This window comes from Sylvia atricapilla, chromosome 1 (assembly GCF_009819655.1).
Source record: "Sylvia atricapilla isolate bSylAtr1 chromosome 1, bSylAtr1.pri, whole genome shotgun sequence".
Taxonomy (NCBI): Eukaryota; Metazoa; Chordata; class Aves; order Passeriformes; family Sylviidae; genus Sylvia; species Sylvia atricapilla.
In genome coordinates this window covers 65,132,143-65,148,679 of record NC_089140.1, presented here as the reverse complement: position 1 = coordinate 65,148,679, position 16,537 = coordinate 65,132,143, and the positions used below count along the sequence as shown (strand labels likewise).

Below are 16,537 nucleotides of genomic sequence, written 5' to 3'. Positions count from 1 at the left end.
TTCTGTGATGCTGTAAGCTTTTTCCATCCATCGCTCCCATAGGCATTTTTCTCATATGCAGCGCTTGGAGGGACTGAACACTGCTTTGTTCCTGCCTTTGCAATTATTTTTGTTCTCATTTGTCCTCAGAAGATGATCTTTTTTTAACTACTACTGCTCAAATCAATCTGCCAAGAATTCACTTTGCCTGGCTGCTATTTTAACACTGATTAGACACCAGGGGCCAAGAATGTTTTAATGGCCTGGAGATGTTCATTATGAAGAGTGACCATGGTAAATAAGGATTATTTGGAAGAGAGTAATAATTAACTCTGGTATCTTGGGAGCAAGAAGAGCGGGGAAAATAGATATATGGTGATCCTCCATGCTTTTCAAGTTAGATCTCTTAATCAGGCATGATTAATATGGTGCACATAATAGGAATCTTTGTGTATGGGACATACTCCAGCTTGTTGAGAGGAACAGGAAATAAATTCTCTCCTTTTTGTCCGAGCTGGATCTTATCCAACATTTTTAGGTCACAGATGGACTCAAGGCCATTTCTAGTGGCCTAAGGAAAAATAGCAAAGAATAATCTTGTACTACCAGATTACAAACATAACTACATTCCATAGTACAATGTTATCCTTAAATTCTCGTGTGACTAATCCCCTAGAGAGGGATACTATTGCTAAAATGGCTTCTTGACTGATAAAGAATGTCATACTTTTCCCTGCAATCTCCTCTGTTCTCCAATTCCAGCATAAAATATGTGGCTGTACTGTACAAATTTACTAAATGAACACAAAAAAGCTTTTTTTTTTTTTTTTTTTTTTTTTTTTTTTTTTTTTTTTTTTTTTTTTTTTTCCATATGCTGTCTTCCTTGCTGCATATGCCCTAATAACTCATGGGTAGGTGTCCCTGTAAGTACAAACTAAGTCTCAGAAATGAGTGAGGAGAACGAGCTCCTGCTTTCTGCAGTGCAGAAGAGCCACTGTTCCTGCACTGTAGCTTTGCTGCTCCTACCCCTTGCAGGGGGTTTTCTCTGGGCCTTTCTTTCCATTTGTTGTTGCTGTTGATTTTTCTGATTTCCCAAGAAGAAACGCAAAACAGATGATATTTTACATGCACTGGTTTTAGGGCAGTGTTGTTTCAAGTGCAGCATCAAAATAAATCTGACTAGTTTCAAGAGAATAAAACTCACTTGTATGCTGTGTCCTTAGACACTTTAATTAAGAAAGGAATTCTTCCAGTGATTGTATATAACCAGCTTACTATTAGGAGCGTGCAAATCTCTTTGGAGCATTTCTTCATTGAAGAGTTAAGAATCAAAGAAATACTGGTTTTCTTTTTACTTGTTTTTGCTCTTCATACTCCAAGTAGAAAATTACTTTTAAGTACAGAGGCTGCAATGGCTAAGGTGTTAGCATGGTATTGGACTAGCATCCAGATCCCCTTCCTTGAATAAGCTCTCTATAATCTCTTCCCATAGCACCATTGCCGTGAAGATAAATGCATTAAGGATTGTAAAACCACATCAGCTAGAACCAAATAAGTATTGGAGACAAAGATAAGGAAAGTAACATCATATTTCTGACTTCACCTATATTTAAACTCGGAGTGCATTTGGTTTCCAGTCATCCTACCAATAGTGGTACTTTTCTTGTAACTGGTGTTTTTTCAGAATGCTTTACAATCACATTATGAAACCTAACCACATCTGAGAAGCTGTGCCTTCTGCTATTATTTTAGCTTGCATTGCTTTTAATGCATGTAAAAAGTCCCTGACTGATTTTAATATGAGGTAACAGATGTGTTAATATGAAATTCTAGTTGGAGGGTTCCTGTGTGTGTACTGTTTTGCCTTCGTCGCTCTCCATAACTCTTATAAAATACTTCTAGTTAGATGCCACTGGAGTGACACTTTGAGCACAAACCCACAAATTCTGTTGGTATTGGTAGCTGTACTTTACAACTCTGAAGGAGCAGACACAAGAGCTGGTATTTTACAGGGAGAAAAGAGATTGCCATCGCACTCCACTGTGCAGTGAAGACCCACTGCTCATTTTATTCATGCACCCTCCCCCCTGTCTCACCCACTCCATTTACCCTGAGGGGGTTTTTAATTTCCCCCAGGGTGAATCACTCCCACTCAGATGGAGGCTTGTAGCAGAGCAGGCAGCATGGAGGAGCTCCATGCTCTATCACAGATATCAGGAATTAGATATACCTTGAAAGAGAGATTTGTAAACGTGATCCGCTAAGCTCCTCGTGTTGCTGTAAGAAGTCGGGATTGCAGCAGGCGTGTTTGTGGTTAGTGCAAGCACTCTGCTGCTCTTGGTGACCTTGGCGGCAGCCGTGCCTTTGCTGCGTAATATTGTATTTCAGGCACAGCCTAGGGAAGTTTTGAGTCGGTTGCCTTGGATAATCAGCTCAATTATACAATGAAACTTGCTGATGAGGAAGCCAGCATCAGGCATTACTGATGTCTGTGTTTCAGAGGCAACTTGAGCTATATTGCCAGGATTTATAACTACAAGGTCCTATTGAAATCCTCAGGAGGGTAATTAATGTAATGTGCCTTTTTTGCTTCGCAGCGCAGCAATGGCTTGATTCACTGCCTCATATTTATTCCACTGCAATTCTAGCAGAGGAGCAAATGAGTACTGTGACTTCGTCTTGTGCTTCTGTCAATGGCTTTTGTTTGTTTCTTTGCTTTTGCTGAGGGCAATTAATATTACTCTCCGCTCATTTGGGCAACCTACTGCTTGTGTCCTGCTCTCATACCTCATCCTGCTGGGCTTATGGCTTGCTTTATTTCGAATCATGTCTCTGCTCTGTGTCTTCCCATTGCCCTCCTGGTTGCCAGCTGGGGTGCTGAGGTGTTTGGGAGGTGGCAGCAAGTGAAGTGATAGGGCAGCCACAGGGACTGCTTGTCAGCTGGACCCTGTGGCTGGCCCTCCACAATCCTCAGCATACAACATAACATGGAACAGAGGTGCCAGCGGGCCAGGACGGGAATACCGGCTGAAACACATCAGCCAGCTATCACCTTGTGACAACTGATAGGGGAACATGAGACACATATCCTTCTCTGAAAGGTTACTCAAACAAAATTCCCCTTGTTCCCGTTTCCCCATTGACAAAATCTGAGAAAAGAGAGACACAGCAGAGTGTCTCCCTCACAGTTGAGAGAGTCTTTTCAGGAAAGGTCTGTAAGCTCTGTGTTTGGGAAACATTGAGCTGTCTTTTTTTTTCCCCCACTTCACAAAGGCCTAACTATCTCTTGGATAATGTTGTGCGGCATCTGCATTTCTTCTTGCTGTGATACTTGGCCAGGGGATTTGGATTAAAATTAATTTAGTTATAGTGCCACTGCATTTTCTGAGCATAGGAGTCATAATTAGCTTCATGTCCTGTCACCTGTATAATGTTACCTAGGCTGCTTCAGCGGATATGCAGTGGATGGAATTTCTTCAGTGTGGAATGGTTTTGTACACACACTCAGAGTGGTGGAATTTGCTTGCTTGGACAAATCTGTTAAAAAGGATGAAACGCTGCTGTTTCCTGAGAAGAACGTTAACAAAAGTTCACCACTGACATGCGCAGGATTCTGTGTCTGTCTGCATAGAAAAGCTCCCTCTCCCACCTCACAAGGAGATAATAAGAAAAAGATTTCATTCTCACCCAAAGAAGGGAATATTTTGCATTTCAGCAAACCAAAACAAAGTCTGCTCTGTTTTTCTTTGACCAGTGATGGAAATCTTTTTAAGCAAGTGTTCTATTCCATTTACCAGTATGAGAAATCTGTCCTGGCAGACAGAGGAATTGGTAGCAGTCACTGTAGTGGTAAGATTTAAATGCAAGGGTCAGATCGTGAGAATTAAAATTATTACATAGAATTATCTTCTTAAATTTGTCTGTCCTTTGCCATGTTACCCTAAGATGCCTTTTAACCACAGGGTTACTTCACTTGCCCTGCTTTAGAATTCTACATTTACTTTAATAGATACTAACTAATCTTACAGGCATCCCACCTCCTTTCACAATAAGGCACAAAAGCTGTTCACATTCTTGAGAAGGGTGTTTTATGCAGTGTTTCGTCAGGAATTGCCCATTTAACTTTGTAAGTCAACCATCAAGGCCCTGTTTAGTGACCCTCCTTCAGATAAGGGGAATAAATGCAGCTCCTTCTGTCCTCTCTGTTTTGCTTCAAATGCCAGCCAGAAAGAAACATACTGGTGTCCTCCCACCCAAAAGGTTTTGAAAGTGAATCCAGCCATTGTTTGCTTGAGAAATCATGGAAGGCAGTTGGAATTTAGATATTCTGGCACTAGCTGTCACTAAGCCACCAGCCTGACCCAGTGAATAAAACCTGAAAAGTTTGTTCAGTTAAAACAAAAAAAGAAAAAAAAAGGGGGGGGGGTGATATAAATACCACTACAATTTTCATTTGTTATGAGAAGCAAGCAGTCACCTTCTCAGGGGAGAATGGACATGGGAAAGGGGAACTGTGGAATGACTATTAAAACAACATGAGGGATGCATCTTACTCTGGAGAAAATTAAAAGAATGTGAAATTGAAAAGAAGTAGATTTATCTCTGTTCCAGCACTGGAAATCAGTGCGACAGAAATGACTCTCATCAATGGCAGGTTGAACAGAGTCAGCAGTGCCCTGGCAGCCAGGAGGGACAACCCTGTCCTGGGGACATCAGGCACAGCGTGGCCAGGTGGGTGAGGGAAGGGATTGCCCTGCTCTGCCCTGCACTGGGGCAGCCTCTCCTCCAGTGCTAGGGGCAGGTTTGGGTGCCACAGTATAAAAAAGACATACAGCTCTTAGAGGGCGTCCAAAGGAGGGCTGTGAGGATGGTGAAGAGCCTTGAGGGGAAGCCTTACAATGAGAGACTGAGGTCACTTGTTCTGTTCAGCCCAGAGGAGACTGAAGAGAGACCTCATTGCAGTTACAACTTCCTCATGAGGGGAAGAGGAGGGGCAGACATTGATCTCTTCCCTGTGATGACCAGTGACAGGACACAAGGGAATGGTGTAAAACTGTATCAGAGAAAGTTTAGGTTGGGTATTACAAAAAGGTTCTTCACCCAGAGGGTGTTTGAACACGGGAACAGGCTGCCCAGGGAAGTGGTCACAAGCACCAAGCCTGATAGATTTCAAGAAGCATTTGGGCACTGCTCTTGGGCACATGGTGTGACTCTTGGGGTATGGTATGCAGGGCCAGGAGTTGGACTCAATGATCCAAATCAGCATATTCTCTGATTCTGTGAAAAGCATTTCCAGAGAAAAGGTCCATGCAGCAGCTCCCCATGGTGTAGAACACTTGAGCCAGGGGGTCTTCATGTTCTCAGAGGTGTTGGGAGGAATTTGTAAAGGACAGCACAAACTGTAGCTGAGCTGTCACTCACCCTTTGCACAGATGAGGCAAAGTAAGAGCTCTGGGAGCCTTGGTACATGCACTGGTGCAGATTCAGTGCACCACTGAGGAGAGATGGCAGAAGCCTATGGCTTCAAGGTGGGTGCAGAGCGGTGGCAGGTTGGGTCTGCAGTGCCTGTTTGCCTAGGAACTAATGTTATTTGGAGGGGAAGAAGAATGTGAGGTATGCAGGGAATACTGGAGAGGGAAAAGAATGTCAGCATGGAGCACACACTAGCCTATTCCTTCCAGAGATACTGTCAAAGGGTTATTCATTTCCCAAACAAACAAACCAGTCTAACAGTCGTGCTTGCAGACTACACTCCCTTATTTTCCCCTCTAGCACAGAACATTTTTAATACATGGGTTAAAAAATACCGACTTGCTTCCAGACATGTGGTGTGCATGCCATTCAACCTACTGATGCCAAAAGAGCTTTTCTTCTTTTTCCTAAGAAATAGCACAACTATGGAGACTGCAAAGAACTTCTGTTCTCTCTGGCTCACGTTTGTGTGGGTGAAATATGATAAATGTAATATAGGGAGGTTGCTCAAGAGGAAATGCATGTTTAGATATCACAGCTTGTTTAAGATGAAAGGAATCCAGAATTGGGACCGGAATTGCCTCAGACAAGAAACTTGGGCACAAAGATTAGGCACGTTAACCTTTTGATGCAGTTTTATGAAGTCGTAGTGCTGGCATCCAAAAACTCAGATCTTTACCTGAACTTTCTACTTGAATTTCCCCACTTCGGGTAAAACTCCAGAGCTGGGATTTTATTCACATGGAACATGTTACATTATTCCACTAGATACTAAAACTGTTAAAATGGGAATTAATTGAGTAAAGGTGGTTTTTTGTTTTGTTTTGGGGGGGAGGGGTTGGGTTTTTGTTTGTTTGTTTGTTTGTTTGTTTTTGTTTTGGTTTGGTTTTTGAGGGTTTTTTGTTTGTTTTGTTTGGGGTTTTTTGGTGGGTTTTTTGTTTGTTTGTTTGTTTGTTTGTTTTGTTTTGTTTTGTTTTTAATACATGCATCCAGAATTCTAGGTTTGTGGGAACAAAGTCCTGACTCAAATAGCACGTAACCCACCTGAAAAGGAGTTTCTAAATGGAAGCAGGAGTGTGAGTGTGGACAATTAAGTAGGAAACAGTGGTCAGGAATAAAAAGGTTCACTTTCCTGTGACACATTGGAAAAGTAAGGTTTTGTAGACTAGGATCAGTAAGTTCTTTTTCAAACAACCTCTCTCACCTCTTCACATACACAGAGAGTAATATGCAGCAACTCTCCTCCCCAGAAGCTTTCTCTTGAGTACGGTAGCACACAGCTCTGCTCTTTCCAGCCTGTGGTGTCCTGCTCCTGTCTACTTTTCCTGCCTACCTCTCTGTCCCCTCCTCCTGCCTTCCCAGTCCTGCAGTTGGCAGGGTGGAAAGGCCCAATTCCAGGCACATGTGCTAGCACTTTGCTCTGAACTTGTGTGGAAGGAGTTTATACAGACACAAGAAGGTACAAAAATGGTGTATAAAGAGCGACGTGTGTTGAACTCCTCACAAATATATTAGATAGATTTAAAATACTGCATAAAACCCCTTGAAATCCCATGAATCCTCTATAAAGAGCATTTATGTGTCTTAACAAAACATTTGTGTGTTTTGGGAGTCAGGACCAAAGCCAACCTTGTCAAAAATACTCTCCTTCCTCCCGTTTGCAAAATGCACACTACTTTAACTTGGCAAAACATCAAAAAATGACCCAAAAATACAATCTCCTCTGACCATAACTTGTCCATCAGTTTTACACATCATTCAAGGAATTGTCCTGTGACTGGGCTAGCCAGCTGTGTCCATTTTGCTTGCAAAGCTTGTTATATTTGTTCTCTCTGTTTTTAAGAACCTTTTATTGCAAATCTCCCACACTTAGCAAAAAATATTTGCTGTTGCTGTATTTTACATATTCATGTTTTGTCTCTCCCCATCTCTCATCAGCAGCTCTCTCAAACCAAAAGCATTTCTTTCTGGTAAGGCCATCAGCTCAGTGGTTGTTCACTAGCCAGGAGACAGTTTTTTTCCAGTAGGAGAAGCAAAAATAAAACTTTAATAAAATGCAGGTTTGAGATTTTAAAAAAAGATACGAAGGAGAAAGTTCTGTTTTGCCTTTACTGCCAAGCTTTGCATGAAGTCTCAGCCTAGATGTGTTTTGAGGCTTGAGGAATTTCAAGGAAATTTCCTTCATTTGGAGGTGTTTGGAGGGAGGATATAAGATAGGAAATCAATCATCTTTTCTTTTTTTTTTTTTTCTTGAAACAGATCTGTGGAGATCAGTTGATATCCATAACAACAGAGAACAGCATATGAAATGTCTCACGCTGACTTATTTTTCTCTTCTTTGGGTGTTGGTGTTTAAGTTCTCATCTCATACTCAGTGTAAATTTGCATCTCGACAAAACTGCCAAAAATGGTTTTCTTTGCTGCCATCTAAATCTGTTTATGGTCTACTCTCCCAAAATCATTCTTTAAAGGAAAATGACTGACTTTTGAACCCCTCCTCCTTTTCTGTTATTTTTAACAAGCTTTTCAGTGTGGTGTCGTTTAGAGAAAAGATCATTGCATTGCTGTGTGTTGCAGGACTCTCAGGAAACAATGCTAGAAGAGAAGGAATGTGGGAACTCTGTTCCCTCTCTTTTCCATTTGCAAACTCTGAATGCTTCCAGCAACAGGGTATCTAGCCAAAGATGGGGTGAAAAGGACAGAGCACGCTCCTCTTGGCAAAGCTTCTCTCATCTTCACTGGGACAAGGATTTGGCCATGCTGTGCAGCATCCCAAGCCTCGGACTGAGGACTTCACTGGCTTTCACAGCAGGCTGGCTCTGCTGAGGGAGGCAGCACTTGCAGATAACTCAGCCCTCACAAATATCCACCACATTCTGCTTCCTCCAGCCTGGATACTTGCACAGGTGATGGAAGCACCGGTCTTGGGATCATATGAAAGGAAGATTCTGCACAACTCTTGCTGGCCTCATCTTCAGCATCTCTGTTCTTGTCTTTGTCTGCCCTTTTCCTTACATCCCAGCTGACTCATGGTGTCTGCTTCTGAAGTCTGATGAAGGCTTGAGTCATAACTTGACACTTCACATCCTCAGAGTTCAGCCCTGTCTGGGAGCTGTAAAGATCTGTCTCCACGTGTCCTTACAGCTTTTGAGGAGGGGCTTAGCTCTTTTGTTGTGTCATAATGTTGTGGAGTACATTTGTCTGTAAGGCATGAGTCGGTACTGGAGAGACTCTCCTTTATCTGCAAATTCTGAGACAGAGGGTGTTGGCTCTGGCTCTCTAGACAGTAAGGGATGCTCTGTAGAAGGATCCTGGTCGTGCTTTCCCAGTCACTGTAGCACTGTAGTGAACACAGCTGCTGTGGGATGGCTTCACAGTAGCTATTCCACAAGTCGTTGCCTCCAGTGAAAGACCATGGTATGGCTGAATGTTTGCCCAAAAAGAAGACCACGGAGGACATGTGTATGCAATCCCCTCTCCTCAGAACATAAGCAGTGGTCTGACATAACTGCCTGGTGGTGTATACATTAGTGCAGAAATGAAAGTCAAAGGTGTGCTGGGGGAGCAGGTTTCAGGGATGTATATGTGGATAGGGCCAAAGGGGCTAGACTGAAGCTGGTGGCATAGGTTACTTAGACTCTTCTTATAACTTCATTTCCTTATTTGTCAGAGATGGATATTCTGGTGCAGAGATCAAACGTGGGATAGCATAAGAAATGCAAGGTCCCAAATGCTGAATCCTGGCCTAAGCACATGGGTGAGGGAGAAGTCTGTTGGACCAAGCCTATTTTATAGGAGCTGTAACCACTCTAGAGAGTAATGGAGGGAGACATTTCCTTGAATTTGTGGAAAAAGGGAAAGAGCGCAAAAAAAGGAAGATGAATAGAGATGCAGACTATTATTAATCAAAATAATAGGAGTGAAATAATCGGGGATCAAGGATACAAAGTACTCCACACCTTATGTGGATCGGTACATATTATGGCCTTTTTTGTCTCTGAGAAATCTGTTCCATTTCTTACTTTGATATTTAAAATATTCTACACTTGATAAATAACAAAAAATATGGTCCTTAAAGACCAAACCATATTCTGGTAGCAGACAAGATAACTTTATGAACATAGACAAACTTGTGTTAAATAATAAAAAAAAAAAATATATATATCATGCTAAAAAGTTATGTAAGATTCTATTTTAAAATCATCTGGTCCTAATTTACTAAATTTACTGCCTCAAAGCTAATGCCAAACTGCTACATTTGATTTATAGAAATACTTTAGCACATTTTTCCATCAGGCTATTGTAGAATATATTTACTGCCTCTTTATTATAGTTAAAAATGCAGACTTTTTAAAGGAAAGGAACATTTTTGAAGAGCCTATTGATAGTTTCTCACAGGATGCCAGGAGACATGCAGATAGTAAACAATGCTGTGTGCTTAGGAACATTCCACTCGATTTTCAACTCCTTCACCATCTTTTTTTTCTTTGTAATTGAACAGAGTGATCCATCTGGTAAATGGATGTTTGAAAATGTCCAGTTTGTGCCAAACCACTTTTCTTAAGCACAGACTACATTTTTTTCAGGCAAATATTTAAACAGCAGCCGCACTGTGATGCATTTCTGGCCATTAAAAAAACACACACAAAACCCAGACAGCAGGCAGGGGGGAGTTAGGGTGGAAGAAAGCTTAACAAATATTCCATTAAAGATCTATCTAAAAATATCGTGCTAAACAATCCTCCTTCCTTGACAAGGGTTTCCAAATGGGAAATGACTGCTAGGGAATAGAACTACAGTCTCTGATCAGCAGAACAACTGAGCACATGCTTAATTTTACATACATGCTTAAGTCCTTCTTCATTAATTTATGTGTCTGTGCTTCACAGAACTGTGGTTTTGGTAACAAAATTCTGTTCCTGAAGAGCTAGTTTTTCAAAGATTTTGAGAAATCGCTGTGCTTTTTTTCTCTCCTGCACCCATCTCCTATTGAACTTATCCACAAAGTTTGATCCATGTGCAATGAGTTCTCAAATACGTGGATATTAGATAGAGTTCTGGTTCAAGTCCTTCCCTGATTTTTATTCATCTCTGTGTACTGATCATCTGAACTCAGAAGTGCCAAAATGCCAGAAGCAGAGGGAATTTTTCTAGTATTTCCAGCCTGAGCAGAAGCAGTTGGTACAAGATATGTCCTATTTTTCTGTGGTAAACTCAGACTTATTCATATCTAATCTAGCAGTCATACCGATAGCTCTTTGCAAAAATCCCCATGCAGTTACCCAGAATTGGCACTGCCTACTTTCATTCTGATATCTCTGTTTCCTCATCCACCTCTAAAGGTGCGCTCTGTTCAGTCTGAGATTCAAATTCAGGGTCTCCTGAAGTCACACAATCAACTAAACATCTTCAAGGACTTATAATTTCAGCCGTTTTGAGTCCATAAACTCCCTCCCATTTTAAAGCTCAAATCTCTGAGTACTTTTGTAACTGAAGGATTGATGTTTTTTGCCTTGATGCAGCAAGACACTGGACTGCTAATGCCTGCTCCAAAAACAGGATCAAGGCTTTAAAAGTGTCTGGTTTCAGTAGCAGTACTTCCAGATGGGCTGGGTTTACACAGTAGAAGAGGCTGTTACTCCAGTAAAAGAATGAGGGGATGAAATCCTGGTCCTACCAAAGCTGACCCAAGTGTGGCTGTGAGGCCACTGTATCATCAATTTAGTCTCAAGGCAGAGAAGACTTAATCAATTATCTCATTTTTACGGTGCCAAGACAAAATTGGTGTGTGTTTTGTATCCAGTCAATGCTTTGCCGCGCTGTAACAAGCCCAAGTTTTTGGGGCGTTGCACTTTTGTGAAATAGGCTACAAAGCTGTCCTGGGGTTTGTGGTTGTTTCTGTGGTGGTTGCCATGGTTGTTGTTGATGCACTGTCAGAAAAGGGGCACGGAATTTGCTGCCCAACAATGAAAGGCTCCAGGTTGAGAAAATGTCCCTGCAGCTACTCAGTGCAAACCCACCAATTTTTCCCAAATGCTTCTGTGATACAGAGACAGGAGAGCCTCTCATGAAGAAATGGTCTGACATGAAAGGGAAGGGGGGTAAAAAGGTCGCAGCTAGGAAAAGAAATGATTCAACACTAGTTTTTTTGCGGGCTGGCATTTGTGTCTACAGGTCAAAGTCAGTGTAAATTTGTAAATGTTCTTCTATGTTCTGCTCTGGAAAGGAGGTAACAGCACAAGTGAAGCAAAGCATTAATGTCCAAATTTAATTTGACACACCATGAAAATGAGACAATTGTGTGCTGGCTGGTTGAGGTCCAGAGATGTCACCTCACATTACTATCATTTGTTGAGTGGTTGCCAACATTTGTCCATTTTCACAGCCCTGTTCAATATAGAAGATTTCTGGGGCTCCTCAGCAGTCTGAGGAAGAGTGGAGCTTTGTTTTTTTGGGAGCTAATCCCCTTAAACCACTTCCTCTTCCCACTGGAGTAAGGTTTTCTTAATGCCTTTTTGTGTGTTTTGTTTTGTTTTAATGACCAGTGCTCTTGAGGCTGTTTCCAGGTCTCCGTGAAAGGTCAGGTCTGCTTTTTTCTTTGCTTGCCATTCATATGGTGAGTAGCAAGTGCACCTCCTGCCCCTTTCCTGCAGGCTTTGAGGCTGCTCTGTTTGCTGACTTCAGTTCTCCTCTTCGAGTATGACAGTAGATGTTTCATTATTTTACTCTCTAGAAAAATTAGAGCTCCGTAAAAACTTGGGATTTTTTTGTCACTTTTTGCTATTTATCTCCACACAAAAATCTGGGCGAGTAAAAAGCGTGTCTGGATCTTTCAGCCTTTTCTTTGCATGCTGATACAATGAAAGACACCTGATGCAGACAGGCATTTTTCCACCTGCAGCTCTGGACAGCTTTCAGCTCAGCTCTAGCGTCTGTTGTTTTCTCTCGCAAGGTTTATTCTGCATTTCAGAACATTAAAACAAACACACGTGTGGCATGTTTATATAGTTGTGGTTCTAGATTTCAGATGTATTCTCTGTAAGCAGGTGCCCCAGATAATCTAAACTATATCAAGCATGCCAGTTTTAAAGACATGTCTGATATAACTGCTTGATTAAACTAGCCATGCATCCTAAAGATGGTCTCTGTGTTTGATTGCTTCAAGATCTTGGTGGTGTTGAGAACCCACAAGCTACACTGAAGCTGCTCAATTTTATGAGTCATTGCTGTTTCTTGACACCAGTCCAGTTGATAAAGCTTGTGTTGAAGTAGCTGAGAGTTGCATTCGTATTGGGTAGGGTAATAATTCTGATTTATTACATATAGATGGGGCTTCTGTATTTTCACTGAATCTCACCCACTATATCATTGCCTGTGTTGTAGTGCTACAAATAGCACCAGGCTGGATTTCACTTGCTCTAGGGCCTGTGTTGTCCTTGTCCTCAAAAATCAAAGTGGTTTGGATGTTTGATTCATTTAGGCATGTGAATATTGAGGGCTAGACTTTCAGGAGTAAATGTGGGCCCCCAAGGAATGGGACTGGGTTACCTGGGCATGGAGTCTGTGAACACATCTGTCTTGGGGTACCCTAGCTGACATCCAGCTGCATCTCCAGGAAGACAGCAATAGCCAGTATGTCCAATTGCACTATACCCACCCTTGCATGGATAGTTGACAATGGGGGGTCTGGGCCTTTTGAATCCAACCCCTGAATGTTTATCGGGATCATGGCCAAGATACCTAAACGTCCTGGCTTAGCAAAGCTGAGCTGGAGTTTGAGACCTGCTTCTCCCTCTCTTTAAATCATTTCTTCTGGCAGGAGCTGGACATGCAGAGGAGAAAACACATAAAATAATAATCATCACATCTTCAAAACATGTTTGAGTTGTTTCCAGGTAAAATTTTGGTCCAGGAATTCTGGAAGCAAGAAGGATTTGGTAGTTAGAGTAGCAGTGGTAGAAAAATCGGAGCCAGTTTCCGGTTCCTAAGGTTCAGCCAAGTGAAAATTCATCCATTGTGAAGTTGTCACAGCCTGCTTGCTTAGGCGACCACGACCTCTGCCTCTTTGATCCTTTAAATACAAAGTGGCCTCTCCCCTGGTTCAGCAAGGAACAGAAAATGATTCATTGCAGTCAAGCATCTCAGTGCTCAAAGTAGCCCGTAAGTTTTTCCCAGGACTTTTGAAAAGCCCGTTCATTTGATGGAACTAACACAGAAGGCAAAGACAAAAGGAAAGGTAAAGGGAAATTACTCTCTCTGGGTTTCTGTTTCTAGTAATTTGTGCAATATGTAAAAGACCCTTAAATCCATCACCGATTAACTAACTCATGCATCAATATCCTGTTCTGTGCATCAGTCGTCTGCCTTGCTAGCTGCCATGACAAAATTTAGATTGAAATCACACCTCACACCAGGGTCTTTGAGGTTCTACACATATATTCAGGATGTGGTTTTTCAGCTTGCAATACAGAGCAGCAAGAGCAAAATGGACTCAAAGCTTGCTGTATAGTGCCAGCTGTGATCCATGATTTGCCATTATTCCTCACAAAGAGATGAAACCCACTGTTTTAGTCCTCTGAACTGCAACTGGCATGCTGGGAAGGCTACACTCAGTTTAGCTTGCTCACTGGGTACATAACTAGGACAGGAGAACAAATGTAAAATATGCAGCACAATGATTCTTGCCCAAATACTCAATACAACTGGCCCTTACTTTTTGCTTTGACTTCTGCTTAAATTGAAGGTATCACCACAATAAATCTCAACTTTTTCATCCTCCTAGGTGGGTACCTAACTAGAATTTGCATCCTGCCTTGACTTCATACCTAAATCTACCCTATACAAGGAATCCTTATATGCCACCTTTTTGGTTGCCAAGCATCTGCTAACTCCTTGCCAGTGTTTAAGACTCAGCCCTTTGGGTTTGGAGTCTGCAAAGGGCCTCGCTGTGAAGAGCTTTTGGGAGCTACTTTCTGCAACTAGCTCTTATTTAGTTATGAGAGGCTTAGCATGGATGAAATGCAGGTGGGGACATCCACTCCTTGAACCAAATGATTGGGAAAAGCAAATGCAGTGGCTGTCCTGAAGCTTCTTCTAAAAGGGCTGGTTTCTAGGAACACAGGGCTAGTTCAGCAGAGACTAGCTGTGCTGCTGAAGAAGCTTTATCAATTTGCTCAGTCCAATCCTGCTGAATGTCATAACACAGGAAAAAAGGCTCTCATTTCTTTTTGCTGGCAGGCAGTCATTGTTCACCATCAGCGAAGTTATGTCTTCAGGGGGAGATACAGTCTTTGCTGGGAGCTCAGCAGTCCGTGGGTCTTTATACAGGAAGACCAAAGGTTTTCTGTCCTCCTGTGTGACAGATTTGCTATTAAATTGAGAAGAAAGAGGGTTTGCCACACTAATGACATTCCTCCACTCGTTGGCAAACAGCAGAGGACAGTCCTGGAGTGACTAGGAGATGTGCACAGCTGTGCAAATTCCACCCTCATCCCGCAGGCTTTTGCCACACTTGCCTCTGGCCAGAGGGCCTACTAATTCTCCCTGATAAATCTATATCAGCATCACATTTAACAGATCTGGAGCTGCAGAAACATAACATGGAGTTATTTACTGCTGGTATTGGGACTAAAGTCTCCATCTTTCTTCTTCTTTAGAGGACACAGAAAAAAAAAAAAAGCTTTATAATCTGAAATACCTCAGAATCATGGTTTGAAACTGCTACCCAAGGAAAGTTTGAAGGAAATATTTGTCCACCGGTTAGTAAACTGATCTTTAAGGACAAGCTTTTGAGATTATTGCATAATTTGTGGTCTCTGACCTCATAATGAAAAGAAAGCAACCGATCTCTAAACCACCAGCTAACTACAAATTGTGACTTCATTTCAAAGAAGAGCTATTAAAAGAACAAGACCAATTCTATGTATTACATTCTAATAATCTTCCAGACTATTTAATTTTTGCTGAGTAGCTTCTCTTTTTTTCCAAAAGAAAATATGTACAGCATAATCATCATACACAGAGTGGGTTCCTTTTCCCATAAATATGTTTTGAGTGTGAAACAAGCATTTTGAGGCTTCACAACCATTTACTTTTGGTCTTGATTTCATCTGGGATTTTAATGAGTTGCACAATGATGTCAAAATGCCTCTGGCCTAAGCAGCTGATCCTTCCACTGGTGTGGCAAGAGACCATGCAGGGTAACTTAAGAGATGATAGTTGCTGATGGATCTCATACAGAAGATGTTACTGCAAAATTTCAGCCCACACTAAAAACCCCCATGTTGAGTTATGTTGTAGTGTGGGGATGCAAAAGTAAAGGGCCAGCTCAGGGCATATTTTCATTAACCTAGATAAACTCTCCTGCTCTTGTTTGTTTGTTTATTTGTTTTGTTTAACATAGCCTCAGGTCTACTGAATCATTCATAACATTCAAAGTTTCTAAAATCTTGCATTAGTTGGATTTTCACAGTGCATATTCCAAATCTAGCCATGCCAACATGCAATATTTATGTCTAATTTAATATTACAGCCCTGTTCTGCAACTGTGAAGCTTCTTCATGGAAAGAGCTTCAAGGGGGCTCACACTCATGGGTGGATCTTGTGGTTATTGAACCTGGCCCTCAGTTTAACAGTAAAGCTTTTGATGTGCTAACGTGCAAGCATGTCTCTTCTGCTCAATATAATTTTCTAACCTCAAAGAATATCAAACACAGGTGAAAATGGCCCTGACCTTTCTACCAAACAGCAGAGTTGTTCTATATTTGCACTCCAGTATGTGGTTCCAATAATCTGAAGCCTGTCTGATTCTACATACATTTAGCTATATTTTGTTCTGCTAACAGTGTAACTTATTTCACGTGGAACAAAGTTTGCCAGGGGAACTGGATGCTCTTCCCTTTAAATAGCACTCTCAGGATCTGCTCCCAGGCCATTCTTTTCTCTGAATATTTCCTCAACACTTACATGTTCAAATCATTGCTACCAGCCTGGCATGCAAATATCACAATGGTGAGGACTGCAGCAGCTCTTATAGAAGTTATACAGAAGTCCCTAGGCCAGATTATTAAAACTGTCTCTAGGGGAG

The 16,537-nt window shown here is 41.7% G+C and overlaps 1 protein-coding gene across 1 annotated transcript in view; it reads right to left on the bottom strand.

Annotated features, from left to right (window-relative positions):
- The window catches only part of NEDD9 (neural precursor cell expressed, developmentally down-regulated 9), a 74,199-nt gene that overhangs the window by 39,442 nt on the left and 18,220 nt on the right, over window positions 1-16,537 (bottom strand). The gene's annotated exons all lie outside the window — the stretch shown is intronic.